The sequence below is a fragment of the Chinchilla lanigera genome, unplaced genomic scaffold (assembly GCF_000276665.1).
Source record: "Chinchilla lanigera isolate Chin_1 unplaced genomic scaffold, ChiLan1.0 scaffold00002, whole genome shotgun sequence".
Taxonomy (NCBI): domain Eukaryota; kingdom Metazoa; phylum Chordata; class Mammalia; order Rodentia; family Chinchillidae; genus Chinchilla; species Chinchilla lanigera.
Window position 1 is genome coordinate 24,732,702 of NW_004955403.1, and position 18,316 is coordinate 24,751,017.

Sequence of the window (18,316 nt, forward strand, 5' to 3'; positions counted from 1 at the left end):
ACATTCAAATGGCAGAGGAGGGGAAGGACCCCTCAGTGGGGGCTAGAGTTCCAGAAATCCAGAAGAACTCTGCAGAACTTGTAGGTATTTTGCATATTGGGTAGGTGCAATCTACTCTTATCCAAATAACAGGAATACCATGGAATTTGGTCAGAAATACCAAGTGGTACATAAAAGCAAGATGTTCCCTTTGGGCAGAGCACCGTCATTGCTCTCAAGATGGAGATCTGGAAGCACGGGCTTCACACATGAAGATGCTGTTGGTAGCTGTGGTCAAGGGGATCCAGAAGCTGTAATTTCAGTAGTGGTCATCATCCCTCACATGGTCCCAGTAGGGAGGAGTTCAGTTCTGGAGCATGGGCCAGAGGTATTTACTAATCTAACACTGGCTAGCAAATACTGAGATTAAAACCTTATCTTTGGCCTCATTAAGCAGAGACTCCGCATGAGTAAAGGCATGGTTTCCTTCTGATCTTGGTTTCCTATTAGTTATTTGTTATGCCGAATAGGTCATTTTCAGTTGAGTTTTCAGGATCAGCTTTAATAGATGAGCTACTCCTCATGTAATTTGTCTTTCCCAGCTTGCTTTCACCCCTGTACACGAGACCTACTCAGGGGCATCCTGTGCTCCAGCTAGCCCACTTCTCCCCTCCCAACAGCAGCAAAGGGCCACCACCATAGGTCTCCTTGCCCCATAGGCCAGAATAACCCTGGGGAAAGATCTCTGTGATCAAAGGCCATGCTTCCCCCGAAAGACACGTTCCCACAAGCTCCTGTGCCTCAGATGTATTTTCCTGGAAAAGGTTACATGTTTCTATGAGAGTTAATTGGCTTAGCTGTTTTAATAAGCTCTCTTGAGACATGTATTCAACTGGTGCACACCTGTCTCACATCACATAAAGTGCAGTTTGCTGGAGTTATTGTTACAAGATGTGTCAAAGTTGGCAAGCAGGAGCTGCACTTGGAAGGCGAGACCTGTGTTCCAGGGAGGTTGCAGAAATGTGATTTTATGGGCTTAACTTGGTGGTCTTTGGAGAGAGCAGCCAGGAAAACAGTGTGCATGGAAGAAAAGTACCAGAGCTAGCAGGCAGGAAGACCTTGGGTCATTCACGTCTCCCCTCCGATGTCCTTGTCTTCTCAGCTGTGAAATGATGGGGTTTGTTATAAGGCTGCTGGGTATGGCTGTGAAAGCTGTTAATTACACAGTTTGTAAGGCCATGCTTTATGTCACAGACATCATAGATTTGCATATTTGTTTTGACAATTTTTTTGGTTTGTGGCAGTGAATTATGAAAAATAAGTGTATTAAAATAATTTTCTGAACGATGGAAGTTCAGTGTTTTGAAATTCCTTTAACATCTTTATTCTATACAATGGTATATGGGTAGAGTGGTAGCCCTTGACTGTCCTTTAAAGTCTCCCCCAACACTGTATTTTCTACTCGGAATACATTCATTAGGTTGCAGGAAACAGCATGTGGTGGGAATGTCCAGCAGGAAGGCTTACTATAGACAAAAATAGGAGGAGGTCTGGAAAAGTGAACCCTATTAAGAGTAATTCCCTTCCAAGTAGGGAACAGTGAGAAAACAAGATGCAATGAAGGAAAAACAAGCTCTCAAAGTTAGTACAAAGCCAACATCTTACGCCCAGGCCCTTGCCTTTGTTATTCACTTCCTCGTGGATCCCTGAGGCTGATACTGAAACTATATGCTTCTCAGTCTTATTTCAGGACCATTAATGATCTTAGTGGACCAAATTCTAGGCTCTCTGAAGCCGTGGAAATGGCCCAGAGGCAGCAGCATACAGGTTGTGCAATGCCCTCGCCTGTTCGCAGACAGCCTGTAATGGATCCAGGGGAAAGGCCCACAGATGCCTGATTAGAGAGCTACCTCAGGGACTTACACAACACGACTCCCTCCAGTCTGCTGATCTCTGTCGGATAAAGACTAAAGAAAACAAAAGAAAGCACCTAAACAAATCCACCTGGGAATAATTAACTTTACTCTCTCTAAAACTACCAATTCAGTTTATTTCGTACTACATTACATTGCTACTGTCATTAGTGTCTTTCTGGCTTTCCTTCGCTAGTCATTTATTCATTCTGGATTTTACATTAGCAGTAAGGTTAAAGGCTTTTCCTTTTGAGATTTCATCCAGGAGACACCACCTGGACAGAGCAGAATGTATTTGCCCCAGCCTTTGTCTAGCTGGATAATCATCCTGCCCTTTCTCAGGGACACGTGGAGGTTCACAGCTTCCATCCAAGTGAATGGTGTCCGCAAGGCTTGTATTCGGAGCACCTCTGATGAAACTGAGGTAGATCCCTTCCACCTTTTTGTCCGACTCTCTGATCATTTGAATACTGTATACAGTTAACTATAAAACCTCATTGGTTCCACTGTGAAGATTCTTTCTCTCTCTGTTCTGCTCACAGAGCTACAGTTGTGAGATGAATCCAAGGAGAAGAGATTACACCACCCTCAGTCATCTCATTTCTCCATTCCAACTCATAGCACCACTGTAGGTCTCCGCTTTGTGAACATTGCAGAGAGCTTCTGCTGTCTCCTATCCTAGTTTAGATGTCTTCAAACTGGGTTCTCAAGGATCTAGAAGGACAAGAATGGTTTTAGGGGAATAGTTTAATGACCTCAAATTGTCATATTTATTGCTAAAATTTCCTGACTGAAAGTATACCCCTTTCTTATTCTATTTAAGACGTGTTAGCTCTCCTCCATGAAGAATCTCGAAGGTATGTTGCTGCTGTCATTACTGTGTTGTTGAAAAACCTCCAGCACCAAACAGATGGACAGCTCAGAATATTGGTATAAATATTTGGAAGTTATTTAAGAAAATCTAAGTTGACTTGTCAACTGAAATATTTTAAAATTTATGATCGATCACTGTGAATTTTGGCATTCAGAGAAGCAGTTCAAAGAATTAAATGTCATTGGCACAAACAACTTTTATTTCCTTCTATTTATTTATATGAATAACTTAACACTTATATTTAATGAACAGATTTTGAACTTATCTAATTCGAGAGATTAGTCATATTCCTCCATGCTATATGAATTAATTTTCAAAAGCTGCTCTGTTCCTTTCCTTAAGAAAGGTACCCTTAACCCAGGCACAATGGCATGTGCTTGCGATCCCAGCTATGCGGAAGGCTGAAACAAGAGGATCCCTTGAGCCAGCCTGGACAACATAGCAAGAACTTGACTTAACAGAAAAAAATGGGAGGGGAGTAAATTCACTGTTAAAATCATTTATTAAAATTTTGAGCTGTACCTGGTACAGTAACAGGCTAAGTTGTTCTGAAACAATTTTTCTGTCTGGGAACTAGAAAGGCTGATGGGCGGTGTGTAAGCATGCACATGTATGATAGATCCGAGGCACATCAAAACCTAGAGAAAGAGGTGTATTTGGAAATAGGTACCATCTCTCTGCTCCAGGCAAATGCTGGTCTCAAAAGCAGCAGTTGAGCAGCTAAGTAACTGAACTGCACTTCTAGCAGAATCATAGGATCAGGAAAGGACAAAAATTGGAGTTCAGGGCCCATCAAGGGAAAGGGACCCAGTAAACAACCTACACTTTCAAATGGGACAACATCTTGGTAGGAAAAGAATGAGTTAGAAATAGACAAAGGAAGAATGCTTCTTAAAGACCAAGTTGAGTTTTGAATCATTTTAATCCTTAACTAAATCCATTCTGGATGGAGGTGGGCTATCCACAGCCTGAGCTCTCACCATAAGGAAAAGCATATGTTTTCTAGAAGATAACAACATATGGAGTACCAAATAATTTATAATTTTTCATGTTCAGCATATATATCATTCAATTAAAAAAGCCCAAAATATCAGAAAACAAGGCCTGGCCAAGAAAGTAAAGAGAAATACAACAGAAAATAGACTCAAAGCCATGGATGTTTTAGATAGCAGATGTGCACTTTAAAAGAGCTATGAAGCTGGGCATGGTGGTGCATTCCTGTAATCCCAGCACTCAGGAGGCTGAGGCAGGAGGATTGCCATGAGTTCAAGGGCAGCCTGAGCTCCTTAGTGGGTGCAAGGCCAGCCTGAACTGCAGAGTAAGGCTCTGTCTAAATAAATAAATAAATAAATAAATAAATAAATAAATAAAGCTATTGAAACAGAACAAAATGGAGCTTAGTGTTAGTAAATTAGAATCTTTTTGAAAAAGAGATCTTAAGACTGACAATAGAATGGCCCAGCTTAGCTATGGAGAGTAAAAAGGGTGAAAAAGGCAGACAAGAATGCATGAATCACATGGGACATAGTGGAAAAAAGACACAGAAGGAGAGGTTGGAAATAGTACTTGGGAGATAAGAATTTTCCAAAGCAAAGTGATCTCAAACCATAGATTCAAAAAGTGTTATGTGCTCCACTAAGGAACAGTATAAATGCCAAGACTGAAAACCAAAGACAATGAGAAAAATCCTAAAAGCAGCCAGAGAAAGATGTTCAGAGGGACACTAATAAGACTAACAGCTGTCTTTCCAGCAGAGATTTCAGACTCTAGGTAGATAATGGAATATCATCAAAGTGATAACAGGAAACAATTATCAACCTAATCTTCTAAACTATTAAAAATATCCTTCAGATTGAAGGAATAAGGTATTTTCTATAATCAGATACTTAGAGAACATATTGCCACCAGGTCTAAAGGAAATACTAAATTCTTAGGTGTAAGGAAAATACTCACAGATGGAACTCAAGAGGTAGAAGAAAGAATGAGGAACAAGACAAAGGGTAGATATGTAAGTAAACATCATGTTTCAATAATTATAATCCTATGAAATGCTATAAATTAAAATCTATACAGAATAAAAACACAGGGCGACTGAAGTACAGAAGATGTGAGAAGTGTATAATTCATTCAAGAGTTAGTGTGTTAAACCAGGCATGGTAGTGCACACTTATAAAACCAGCTACTCAGGAGGCCAAGGCAGGAGAAAATGGAGTTTGAACCCCACCTACCTCAGCAACTTAGACCCTGTCTCAAAATAAAATGAAAAGGGATGAGGATGTAACTCAGTGATGGAGCACTCACCTTCCCCAGTACTCCCGCAAAATTATTCAACTGTCTCTATATTGTCTGGGAAGTTATAGCTGTGAAAAGTTAGATTAAATTTTATTTAGTAATATTTCAATTTTGATCACCTCTAGGGCACTTTACAGTAGAAAAGCTAATGCAAATGTATAAATAACAAACTAATGGGGGAAGGGAAGTGGTATAACAACAATAGTAATAATAATTCAATAGAAATCAAGAAAGGAGAAAAATTATCACATATGTGATGGATACAAGACATTATATGGTTTATTTAACTATCATGATATCAGTTAGCATAGTAAATGTAAATTTTTTTACATTTACTAATGGTTTTTCTAATGTGTTATGAATTATTCCTGCTAATCTGAGTGATTACATTCATGTAAAGCTCAAAAGCAAGTAAAACTGATGTGCAGTATGAGAAAAGCGTTTCTATTTGAGAGAGTAATGACTGGGAGAAGCATGGGGTGGGGGCTGTGTGTGAGGTTGATGTTCTGTTCTCTATCTGAGCACTGGTTGCAGAGCTCAATTCACTGTGAAAGAATTCATGTAGCAGTAAATGTAGGATTTATTCAGTTTTTTTGAGTCCATGTTAAACTTTAAAAGAATTTATGTTGAAAACAGCTGTCATCACACCAGATAAGGACAAAAAGTGACAAAGGATGCTCATTAAAGATAAAAATTTAATGCTGAAAGTAACATCATTTTAAAAATATACATCACACAAATACTAAGCACACAAGAGCTGGTACTAATATCAGACAGTGCAGACAGGAAATCTAAAGTATTTTTAAGTTAAAGACATTTCATGTTGATATAAAGTTCAATCTACCAGGAAGATATAACAATCCTAATTGTACTGTTGCATTACACATTCTCAAAGTAAATAAACCAAAAAGTGACAGAACTAAATGGAGAGATAGGCAAATCCACAGTGCTAACAAGAGCTTATAATACATCTTTTAACTGATAGAATTAGAAAACAAATATTTGTAAATACAGAGAATTTTCACAACATAATATAGCTCTACCTAATTGATATTACTAGACAACTGCACTCAATAATAGTCAAATACACATTATTTTCCAGTACATACAAATATTTATAAAAACTGACCATACATTACCCATAATGTGTCTGTGGACAAATTTTATTTTATTTTTGTTTGTTTGTTTTTTGTTTTGTTTTTCTCTGGTACCGAGAACTGAACTCACGACCTTGCGCTTGCCAGGCAGGCGCTTTTGCCGCTGAGCTAAATCCCCAGCCCCTCTGGACAAATTTTAAAAGTTTGAAATCACACAGAATGTGTTTGGCAACTATAATACAATTAAAATAACCAACAATAAAAATTGGCGCCTGGTTTTTGAGACGGAGTCTCACTATGTACTTCACGCTGGCATTGAACTCAGTATGTAGCCCAAGCTGGCCTCCGTCTTGCTGCAATCCTCCTGCTTCAGATTCCCAAATGCTAGGATTATAGGCTTGTGCCACTCTGCTTAGCTAAAACTTATTTTTAATCTTCATATATTTTGAAAATAACTAGAGACTACCAAATAATACTTGATTTGAAGAAGAACATGAAATTTTAGAAAACACCTTGAATTGCCTGACAGTGAAAACATTTTCTATGATATAGTAAGATAAGGAAACTGAAATCGTACTGAGTGAGGAATTAATAGTTATATACATGTATATTAAGTAAGAAAAAAGCTGAAAACAAGGACTCTTCTCCTCCATCTCAAAAACAATGAAATGCCCTCAAGAAGAAAGAAGAAAATAATAATGATATAAACAGAAATAAATGAAATAAACATAAGCATACAATAGCAATAATAGACAATGTCACATTTGTTCTTTTAAAAAATAATAAATTGGATGAAACCTTTACAAAGCTTATCACAGACCAGAAAAGACAAAATAACCAGTAATAAAATGGGAAAGGGACCATCAATCTACATTCCAAGAGATGAAAAAGCTGCAAATGGACTATGCCAAATGTTATGACAATGTATTAGAAAGTTTAGATGAAATAGATAAACTTCTAAGGGAAAAATACCAAAACTGGAAAAAGAAAAAATAAATAGAAGAAATGCTTCTATATTCATTTTAAATTAAATCTTTTAAAATGCTCCCTAAAAGAATATCCTAATATTAAATGCTTCCACAAGTAAATTTTTCAGACATTTAAGGAAACATAATATAGTACTAATCTTTCAGTGAATTTATAAAGATAAATCAGTCCTACAATGAGGTCAGCATAATCTTGAAACTAATGTATGGAAAGGATATTAAAAGAAAGTAAACTTACAAGAAAACTTTTTCATGAACTCGGATAAAATAATTGTAGGCAATAACTGAAAACTGATTTCTGCAATATATAAACTTTGTTTTTTCGTTTGTTTTGTTTTTGGTACCGGGAATTGAACTCATATAGCTGAGCTATATCCCCGGCCCTATATATGAATAGAATAATACATGCCAAGTATAATTGTTTATAGGAATAGAAAATAGGTTTAAAATTTAAAATCAATCAATGTAACTCATAACAATCATAGAATAAAAGAAAAATCATGTGATCAACTCAGTAGATAAAAAACATTTGATAAAATTTAACAACCAGTCATCAGAACTCTTAGTAAACAAAGCTAGACTTTCTTAGGATATACTTGGATAACCAACCCTACATATGAAAATTAATTCTAGGAAATTCCTGGTTTATTGTAAATCTAAGGAAAAAATGTAAAATGAAAGTTTCAGGACAAAAACAGGTATCTTCATGAGCTTGAGTTAGAAACTATTTTGTTAAATACAAAAAAATGCCACTAATAATATAGAAAATGGTAAATGAAGTAACTATTAAAATTAGAAGCTTCTCTTCATGAAAAAGATATTAAAATGGGTGAAAAAATCACAAACAGGGCAGAGACACAACAAATAAAATGTTTATATCTAGAATTCAGAAAAAATTCTACAATTAAAATAGTCAACTCCATAGTAAAGTATAGCAGAGATTTGAGCTAACGTTTTACACAGTTGGTCATCCAAATGGTAACACATGTAAAGAGAGTCAACCTCATTATTTATTAGAAAGTGCAAAATAACTCTAACATGACAGAACTCTTCACATTCACACTAATAGTTAATTCCATGTATCAGTCTGAATGGCCAAGCAGTGCCCATATTAAACATTTGGGGGAGAGGGTGTGAAGGTCTTTCCTGATATGAGGACTATGAATCAGCGGGCCCGGTAAAGTGGTTTGTTCGGAGTGTGGGTGAGCCTTGTCCAACCCACCGGAGACCTGAATAGAACAAGCTGCTGAAGGAGGACTCACCTCTTCCTGCCTAGTGGCTTCAGCTGGGACAGAGATCTGCTTTCAGTGCTCCAGATTACCAGGTCTTTGAACTTAGACTGAATGATAAGCACCAGATTTCCTGTATTTGAAGCTACAGATGGCAGGTTGAGAGACAGCTGTCTGTCTGTCTGTAGGTCTGTCTATCCTATTAGTTCTGTTTCTCCACTGACTACACACACTATAATAGAAAATGGTTTTTTTATTCTAAAAACCAACAAGTCCAAATACTGATAAAAATGGAGGAACTAAAATTTCCATAAATTGTTGGTAGGAGCAAATTGATAGAATAACTTTGAAAAACTCTTTGGTATTAATAAAGGTGAACATATATATACCCCAAATTTAACCATTCTATACTTTTCTTAACAAATCAGACCTAAGCACATCAAAGAAAATATGCAAAAAGTTTATATCAGTAATGTCCATAATATTTAAAAACTGGAAGCAGTCCAAATGTCTAGTCACTATAGAATAAATGAACAGTGATATATTCATACAATGGCAGGTTTTGTTTTCATTGCTATATTGGAAGTAACTTGGAAAGTTATCTCTAAAAATAAGATTTTGGTTTCTTATTACAAAAGTAAAAGATACTTATTTTAGAAAATTTAGAAAAATAATAAAATATAAATATTAGTTATGAATTATCTACTATAAATAATAGAGAACATATTAAGAGGGGATGAACACAGGGATTTATTTATATCATATAAGAAGCGCTTTATGTGGTTCAGATGCTTAACAAACCCAGATTCCTTGTATTACCCATATTTGTCACAGCCCAAGTTATAATAGTTAAGTGATAGATTTAGCCTATGTGTTCACCAGCAGATGAATAGATAAAGAAATGTGGCATATATACAGAATAGAATATTAACCAGCTACAAAGAAGAGTAAAATCATGCTGCTTGCAGGAACATGGATGGAACTAGATATTATCAAGTTAAATGAAATAAGACAGACTCAGAAAAACATATGTCACACTTTTTTCTCATATATGGGACCTTTAAAAAAGTAACAGAGGGACAGTGTTGCCATAAAACTATGAGAGAAGAATAAGAGAGGGGGAAGGAAACAAAATGGGGGGAAAATCAAAGAAGGAAATGGAAGGGTGGGGATGATCAAAGAATATTACATGAATGCATGAATCTGCCAAAATGAAATCCATTGATCAGTATCAGTAATCAGTACTAATATGCACTAATAATATTTTTTAAGTAGAAAAGAAAAGCTGTCTACATTGAAATGGGAAATACCATGTGGTGTTTGTATTGGTCAGCAGTGTGTTTCTGGAACAAAGTTCTTGACCTACATAACTTAAAGGAATAAGGATTTATTTTGGCTCATGATTTCAATAGTTTACTCCATGGTTGGCTGGCTCAAAGGCAGAAACATTACAGCAGAAGGAATGGTGAAAAAAATCTGCTCACCTCACGGCCAGCAGGAAGCAGAGAGCAGAGGAAGAACCACCAGAAGAGAAGAGGGAACCAGTGACAAGAATATACCTTTCCATTTCATGCTCTCCTTGGGCTACTTTCTCCAACGTGGCCTGATGATCTAATTACCTTCCAAAAGCTCACCCCTAAACATATGAGCTGTTTGGGAGACATTTTTCTCTAAATCATAACAATATGTATCTTATGTAGCATTTAGGGTTATTCACTTTTGGAGTAAAACCATAAAAACGTGGATGACACGTACTGACAGACAGCTACCTGACAGTTTATGGAGAAAGGTAGAAAGGATGCGTTATTAGTAAGGTAAACATGTTCATTTTAAGCATGTTTTATTTCTTCAGCAAAACTAAAATATATATCAACTTTTTCATGCTTAATATTCTTTATTTTTAGTTAGCACATATTAATTAAAATTACAAAATACTGGGTTTAATTATGGCATCTTCCTAAATTGATGTAACATACTTTGATCATATGCATTTCTCCTTTTACCCTCCCATAGACCCCAGTCTTGATTCCCATTATTCCTTTCCAGTCTATAATGGTCTCCTTTCTACTTCATGTCATTTTTTTCTCCTGTTTCAGATTACAAATGTTAGGGAAATATGTGATATTTTTCTTTCTGAATCTTAATAGAACAGTGCTGGTGCTGTATGAATGCTGAGCCCTGTCCTACCTTTCCCCATATAGAACATTTTTAACATTTAATATAAATGGGTGATAGCTACAGTGGTGTTTGTTATAATATTATCTGTACTTTTTATTCTTTTTCACTGTGGCCAAAATTGCGTCATGTAAAATTTACCATTTTAATCAATAAAAATAAAATAAAACCCAGGTCCTTAAATCCTTTTGTTTCAGTTTAGTATATTGACTTTATATCTTCATGCTTGTTGACTCATAGTCTCATGATGGCTGCCACAGAACCAGTGATTATGTCTTTACTCTGCATGCCAAACTGAAAAAGAGGGAGACTTAGTGGCAATAGTAGTCTTTTTATCTTCTGAGAGGAAGAAAATTTCTCACTCTAAGCTCCTCAGATATCATTGCCAGTTGTGGGTCCACAAGGGAATCCAGGGAAGTCAGAAAGCTTTCCTTCTGCTATCATTAGAGCTGGAAATGTAGAGGGGAAGTTTAGCATGACTTCAGTTTGGACACCCCTACCCAAAACTTTACCAAACCTGCACCAGTTCTTGTCTTTGTCACATTTTGTTGTATTTATTTCCCCTCTCTTTTAGACTTAAATGTGCTTCAAATATTTATAAAAAGTAATTCATGCTTTACATATTATTTTATTTTTTCACTTATAATATCAATATATGCAAATGGCATCACTATTTTAAGAGCCACATGGTATTTCATATGTGAATATACCATTATTTAATCATACTTATCTTACCAAGAGTTTAAATTTTTTCTATTGTATTACAAATTGTGTTTTGTTAGGAAATACTCCTAAAAGTGGCTTGCTAGGCAAAGAAAGTATACAATAAAAATTTAATGAATATTGCCTAATCACCTTAGTCTCAGGAGATGAGCATTACCCAAGAATCCATGGCAGGAATCCACCACATACAGTAGTCCCCACTTACCTGCCATTTACTTTTCATGGTTTTAGTTATTTGTGCTGTAAAATACTCAAGGGAAAATTCTAGCAATAAAAATTCATTAGTTTTCCAATCATGCTGAGTAGCATGATAAAATCATGCATGATCATACTCTGTTCCACCTGAGCCACAAGTCACAACTTTCTCTAGTGTATCCACACCGGCTTCACACTCACGAGTTGGTCACTTGAAAGCCATTTTGGTCATCAAATCAAATGTTGTGATATTGTGTTGCTTGTAGTCAAGTAGCTCTTATGTTACTCAATAATTGTCCTCAAACACAAGAGTAGCTTTGTAATTCAGTGTTTGGTAACAGAAACTTTTAAGTTTTTCCTTAAAAATGAGAAAATAAAATTACAGTAAAGTATTTTGAAAGACTATATTCACAGAAATCACCATAGTTTTGTTATAATTGTTCATTTCATTTTATTATTAGTTTTTGCTGATAATGTCTTTGTGTGCATAATTTATACATTGGACTTTATTATAGGCACTGTATGTATGAAGAAAGGCAACACTAGTGCACTGATTAATAACAGATGTGTCCTGAGAAGTGTGTTGTCAGGCAATTTCCTCATTGTATGAATATTATAGAATGCAATTACACAGATCAATATGGCTGCAGCACCACGAAGTGGTATGATCTCATAGGACCACCACCATATGCAGCCTGTTGTTAACCCACGAGGCATATGACTTTTATAAAGCGCTCTGTACTATCCATGTTTCTGATACCCACTGGAGATCTTGAAATGTATCCCTGGTGGATAAGAGGATGCTGATGTCATGATGTTTTTTAAGCACAGTCCTTGATCCATAGTGTACCATGAAATAAACTTATGAATTATTAATCAGCATTCAAAAAAACTCATAGAAAAGGCTGGAACAAAAGTTTTAAAATGTATTAAAGCATACTCATACTTCGATAAAAATTTGTTTCCTCTGTGAGTACGTGCATTACTGTACTGTGGTATGGAGCAATATGAGTATTTCATCATGGTTACAGACAAAAATTTTCAATTACTCTCATAGAGCAACTCTCATGCATACCTCCTGATTTCCTGAATTCATTTCTTATTTGATGAGAAATTGTGTAACAGTAATAAATTACAGTGGTGAGGGCAACATTCCTGATTTGCTTGAGACCTAAATGAAAATGGATCCCTTGAAGTTTTAAGATACAGAATTTTCACTGTTCATAATAACTAGCTTGTCAGTGAAGTTTTCATTTCCTCTTTACATCAATTTACATGAAGGTTTTCCTTTTAATTTATAAGTACTTGGATTTATTTTTAGTTAACTGTTATGATTAAATTCCTAATTTTATTACCTGTGGTCAGATAATATGCACTGTGGCCTGTAAAATTTCTGCTTTTTGGAAGTTGTCTTAGTTACTGTTCTCTCGTTGCTGAGACAAAATACGCAACCCCCAAAATTAAGGAAGAAAAGGTTTATTTAGCTTAAAATTTGTGGAGGTTTTCAGTCCATACTCGGTTGGCTCCAAGGTAGAGCGGCACATGACAGAGGGCAACTGTTCATGGTCGCGGAAAACCGCAAAAGCTGCAAGAACGAAATGGAGGAGTGGCAGAAGGAAGAGCAAGCCTCTTTCCCTCCATTATGTTGTATGCAAACTACCTGGCCCAGAGTGGGTGTAGTGCTCACACCCATAATCCCAGCACTGGGCCATGGATCAATCATAAACTCTAGAGCCCTTCTCCATGACTGCATGGGGGGACATCCAGACACAAATCATAACAGAAGTTATTTACATTCTATTTATGGACCAAAATATGATTAGCTTTTCCAATGCTTATGTTTGAAAAAATGTACATTCTGTGATAATAAGATAAAATTTTCAGCATCTATTGAATCCAGCCTATTAATTTTTTTTTTTTTTTTTTTTTGGTGGTGCTGAGGATTGAACCCAGGACCTTGTGCATGCAAGGCAAGCACTCCACCACTAAGCACATCCTCAGTCCCTGAATCTATTGATACTATCATTCAAATCTTCTATATTTCTACTTATTCTTCACATTTTAACTGTGATTATTTTTTCACCAAGACTACAGTCTTTCACTTCATATTTCCAAAATTTCTTCCTGTGAACATGTATATGATGTATAAGTAATCTGTTTATGTAGATTTGCAGCTGTTTTAAACTTTTAACACTAACACATTTAGTTTTCTCATTTTTTATATTTTCAGTATTAGAACTTTCTCAGTATTTTCCTTTTTCACTTTCATACACTTCAACATTTGATTAATTTTTATGCTTTGTCTTTCTTCTGTTAGTGATTTGATAGCTATGCATAAAATCTTTTCAACTCTCTTGAGTCAGTTCCTTACTTGTAAAATGCAGATGGTATCAGTTACATTACATGATTTATAAGGATTGAATCAAGAGAAATACATAAGGACAAAGTGTTGTGCCAGTCCACAGTACCCAGTTAGTAACAATTATTATTAATCTTTATACAATACCGTGTTAATACTATTCATACCTTAATGCCCTACTAACACATTATAGGTATTCAATTAAGTTATTTTTTAAATTTTAGATATAATTTACAGACAATATAATGGATAAGTCACAAGAGTACAGTCTGATGCATTCTCAAATTTGCACTATCTGTATAACTACCACCCAAATCAAAATAAAGTATCTTTCATCATTAACGCTCCTTCCCGTCGGCGACTTTTCAGCCACAGAGGCAAATGCTTTCTGATTCCTGTTGTCACAGGTTAGGTTTGTCCTTTCCCAGACTTCATGTAAATGGAATTCACCATATATACTCCTCTGGGTTTGTCTTCCCTTTTTTTTTTTTTTTTTTTCCTGTACTGGGAATCGAACTCACGACCTCATATTTGCCAGGCAGGCACTGTGCCGCTGAGCTAAATCCCCAGCCCCTATGGGTTTGTCTTCTTTTGTTCAACATAATATTTTTAATGTACACCACTTTGTAGCCTGCATCAGAAATTTATTTTTAACTATTGTGTAGTATTTCACAGCAGAAATATATCATAATTTGTTTTCCCATTACCTTATTTATAGATATTTGGGGTATTTCTAGTTTGGAGCTATTATGGCCAAAATTACTATAAACATTCTTACACAAGTATTTCTGTAGACACATTTTCATTTCTCTCATGTAAATACTAAAGACTGGAATTGATGTCTCATTGGGTACATGTATATTTAAGTTTACAGCATGCTATTGAACAAATTTATGAAGTGGCCATATCATTTAACTGTCCCACCAACAAATTATAAGTGTTACTCATCTTTATTATCATTGATAATTTATTTAATCTACTTTGATATATAACCTTATCAATTTGCCTGTACTTACTGTTGCATGTATAGCTTTTTTCTCCATTCCTTTTAAAAAATCAATGCATTTATACTTCTTCCCTGTAGACACAATGCCAGTCTTGTTTTTAAAGCAGTTTGATCATCTCTGTCTTCTAAACAAAGTGTTTAGTCCATTTATTTTTGTTATAATTATTGATACAATTGGACTCAAGCCTATCATCTTCATATTTTTTTGTCTTGCTTTTGTTCCTCTGCTTCCCTTTCCTGGTCTTATTTTCCATTAATTGAATACTGTACTTTTAGACTTGTATTTTACCTACCCTTATTGATTTAAAATTTTGAGGGCTGTTCCCTTAATAATTACTCTATATATTCTGCCATGCATCCTTAATTTCTTCATTTTCTACCTTGAAAGAAATCTGTAAGTTGTCTAAATTGGGCTCAAGCACACTATCCTCCCACCTCAGCCTGGGATTACGGGTGTACATCACCATGATCAATTAGAGTTTTAGATTTTTTTTTCATCTCATTTGTCCACGTATATACTTATTATTTTTATTATCATAAATTTTAGTTGTACATGTGTTGTAAACCCAATCACATATTGTTATTAATTTTGCTTTATTCAATATCCTTTAAATTTTTTTCTTTTATGTTTGGCTTTTCTTTTTTTTTTTTTTTTTTTAAATTTTTTTTTTTTTTTTTTTTTTTTTTTTTTTTCTCCGGTACCGGGAACCGAACTCACGACCTTGCGCTTGCCAGGCAGGCGCTTTTGCCACTGAGCTAAATCCCCAGCCCCTATGTTTGGCTTTTCTGGCCAGTATTTGTGGGTCAATCTGTTGACATTTTTTTCTTAATTATAGGGCACATTTCACTGTTTCTTTGGATGTTTTATCATTTTTTTACTATATGCTAGACATTATGTGAGAAAAAATAGTATAGTATAAGATATTTTCCTCAGAAAATTCCATCTCTCCTCTATGTCAGTCCTCTGGGATATCATCTAAATCAACTTAATTTATAGCTACATCAGGTTGGGGTCTTTTCAAACATTTAGTTATGTTTGCTTTGACACCGGTGCTATACGTGAAGAAAGATAATAATGATCACGCTAGCAGGTCTTAGAATTTTCCCTGTGGAAAACCCTCAGTGTTTCACAGAGAGAATCTTTGCTGTCAACATCTGAGGTCACTCAAGAGTTCTTTTTCTCTCCAGCATTGTCCACATGTTAGAATCTTTTTCTCCATTCAGATATTCTGTCCCTTATCTTTGACAAGACATTACCTTTCACTTAGGGAAGAGTTTGTGCATTTTGATTATTTCTCTGGTTTCTCCTCAGCCTTTGGTAGCTTACTGCCATCGTCCTTGAATAAATTCAAATTAATTATAGCCATGCCTTATTTTATTGTGCTTTACTTCATTGTGCTTTGAAGATATTGTGCTCCTTAGAAATGGAAAGTTTTTGACAGCCCCGCATTGGATGAGCCTATTGCCACCATCTTTCCAACAGCTCAAGTGAGTGTTAGTAGTTTTCAGCAATAAAATATTTTTAAATTAAGGTTTGTACTTTTCTAGGCATCATGCTACATTGCACACTGGATAGACTACAGAATGATGTAAACATTACTTTTATGTGTACCAGGAAGCCAAAAAGTTGGTGCGACTTGCTTTATTGTGCTATTTGCTTTATTGCAGTGGTCTGGAACTAAACCTGCTATGTCTCTGAAGTATGCCTGCATAATTTTTTAAAATAGAAAAATTCCATCACAGTGTAGCAACATCTGTACTTTACCACCTATTGCTTCTACCTTTACTACACAATTTTATGCTAAATACTTTGTGTACTACTTTAAACCAAGGCAAGAATAAATTTCCTAGGTGAGCTATATTACTATGCCAGTCTTGAATCCAAATTCATTATAATCAAATAAAAGGATTGAAAGAACATGTGTTTTTTAATATGAATAAACATACTGTTGATTATACAAAAACATTTATGATTTGATACTGTATTAAGGTACAGATATCAAAAAGGCATTCTATTTCTTTATCTGAAATGTCATGGTCAACATTCCATTACTTGAAAACTCCCACACCCATGTACTAGCGGTGCAAGAGTATAAGGCTCTAAATTTTCTGAAAAGGATGTGGTATCATATTTATGATACTAAGCACTGGGTGGATACAGAGTAAATAGTTTTGAAAGAATAATCAAAATTTACAAATGGCCTTTGACAGATAAAACACAGGTATCTATAGTAATCTAACCAGTCAAGATTCCACTGGCATTTCTTACAATAATAAATATTTTTCCAGAAGCCATGAGCAACACTTATTCGTGGGTCAGATGGCCATTTGTCCTACCTCACTGACAAGAGAGCTGCCTGTCTTTGAGTTCTTTCAGTTTTCCTAGATGGACCTTGTTCTCCCTGAACCCCAGATAAGGCAGTCGAGGGTGGAGTCTCCCACAGAGCGCTCCAGTCTTGCAAAGCTATGCCAGGTGAAGGGACTCTTCCTGACAGCTGCTCCACCATCTTTCAAACCAGCTGGAACCAGTTGGCAGAGGTATCCAGGAGTGAGATCTGCACATTTTCTAACAAGAGCCTCCTTCCTCCCACACACCCTACTTCTTCTACTTTTACTCATTTCTACTGGGAAGTCATTTTCCCTGAGCTACAAAAAAGAGAAACATCTGATCTCCTACACCCTGGCATTTCAGGGGTTTTGAAGTTTTTCACACATGCATGATTGTTTAAAAGTTCTCAGAACTTTTGCTTGTGCTGCTGTTTTTACCTTGGATGCCCCTCACATTTCTGCGTCCGTCATCCTTCTTCCACCAGATTTGACTCTGGGATATTCCAGGAAGGAGACCCTGACTGATTCATCTTTGTTTCCACTATGTCTGCGCATAATGACTAGCTCAGAGAAGGTTCCAAATAAATATTTACTCAACTAATGTAAACTGAGACTGACTCACTCCTCTCCTGCTCTGTGTTCTGATATATGGTTGTGTCTCTTCCTCAGGGTGACTACTTCTGCCTGTCCAAGGGTCCGGGGAAGAGAATCTGAGCACATCACATCTGGCTGCCTTTGATTCTTTCACTGCATCTTGGGAGAGGCAGGGCTATGGCTCAAAATCCTCTCTTAAAATTAATTCTTTTTTTTCTTACTAATCAAGCAGAATGTACCTCAGCACAGTTAGTCTTATAATACATAATAAAATATTTATTTTGTAATTATCTGACTAATCAGATACTGTCCAATATTTAATTCTGTAATAGGCAAAGGCATACCAGAAGACTTAGTTATGAAAAATCTCTAGGAAAAATTTTTAATTGAGGTAATTCTGTGCATAATTAATTTTTGTGTTGTTTCTACTATCCAGTTTTTACCAGGCTCTATCATGGGATGCAGTGTTACACAGAAATGACATTTAAGAATTTCTTCTCAGGGCTGGGGATTTAGCTCAGCGGCAAAAGCGCCTGCCTGGCAAGCGCAAGGTCGTGAGTTCGGTT

General features: G+C 35.9%; 1 protein-coding gene across 3 annotated transcripts in view; it reads left to right on the forward strand.

Annotated features, from left to right (window-relative positions):
- Nucleotides 1–18,316, forward strand: part of Enpp6 (ectonucleotide pyrophosphatase/phosphodiesterase 6) — a 260,235-nt gene that overhangs the window by 204,058 nt on the left and 37,861 nt on the right. The gene's annotated exons all lie outside the window — the stretch shown is intronic.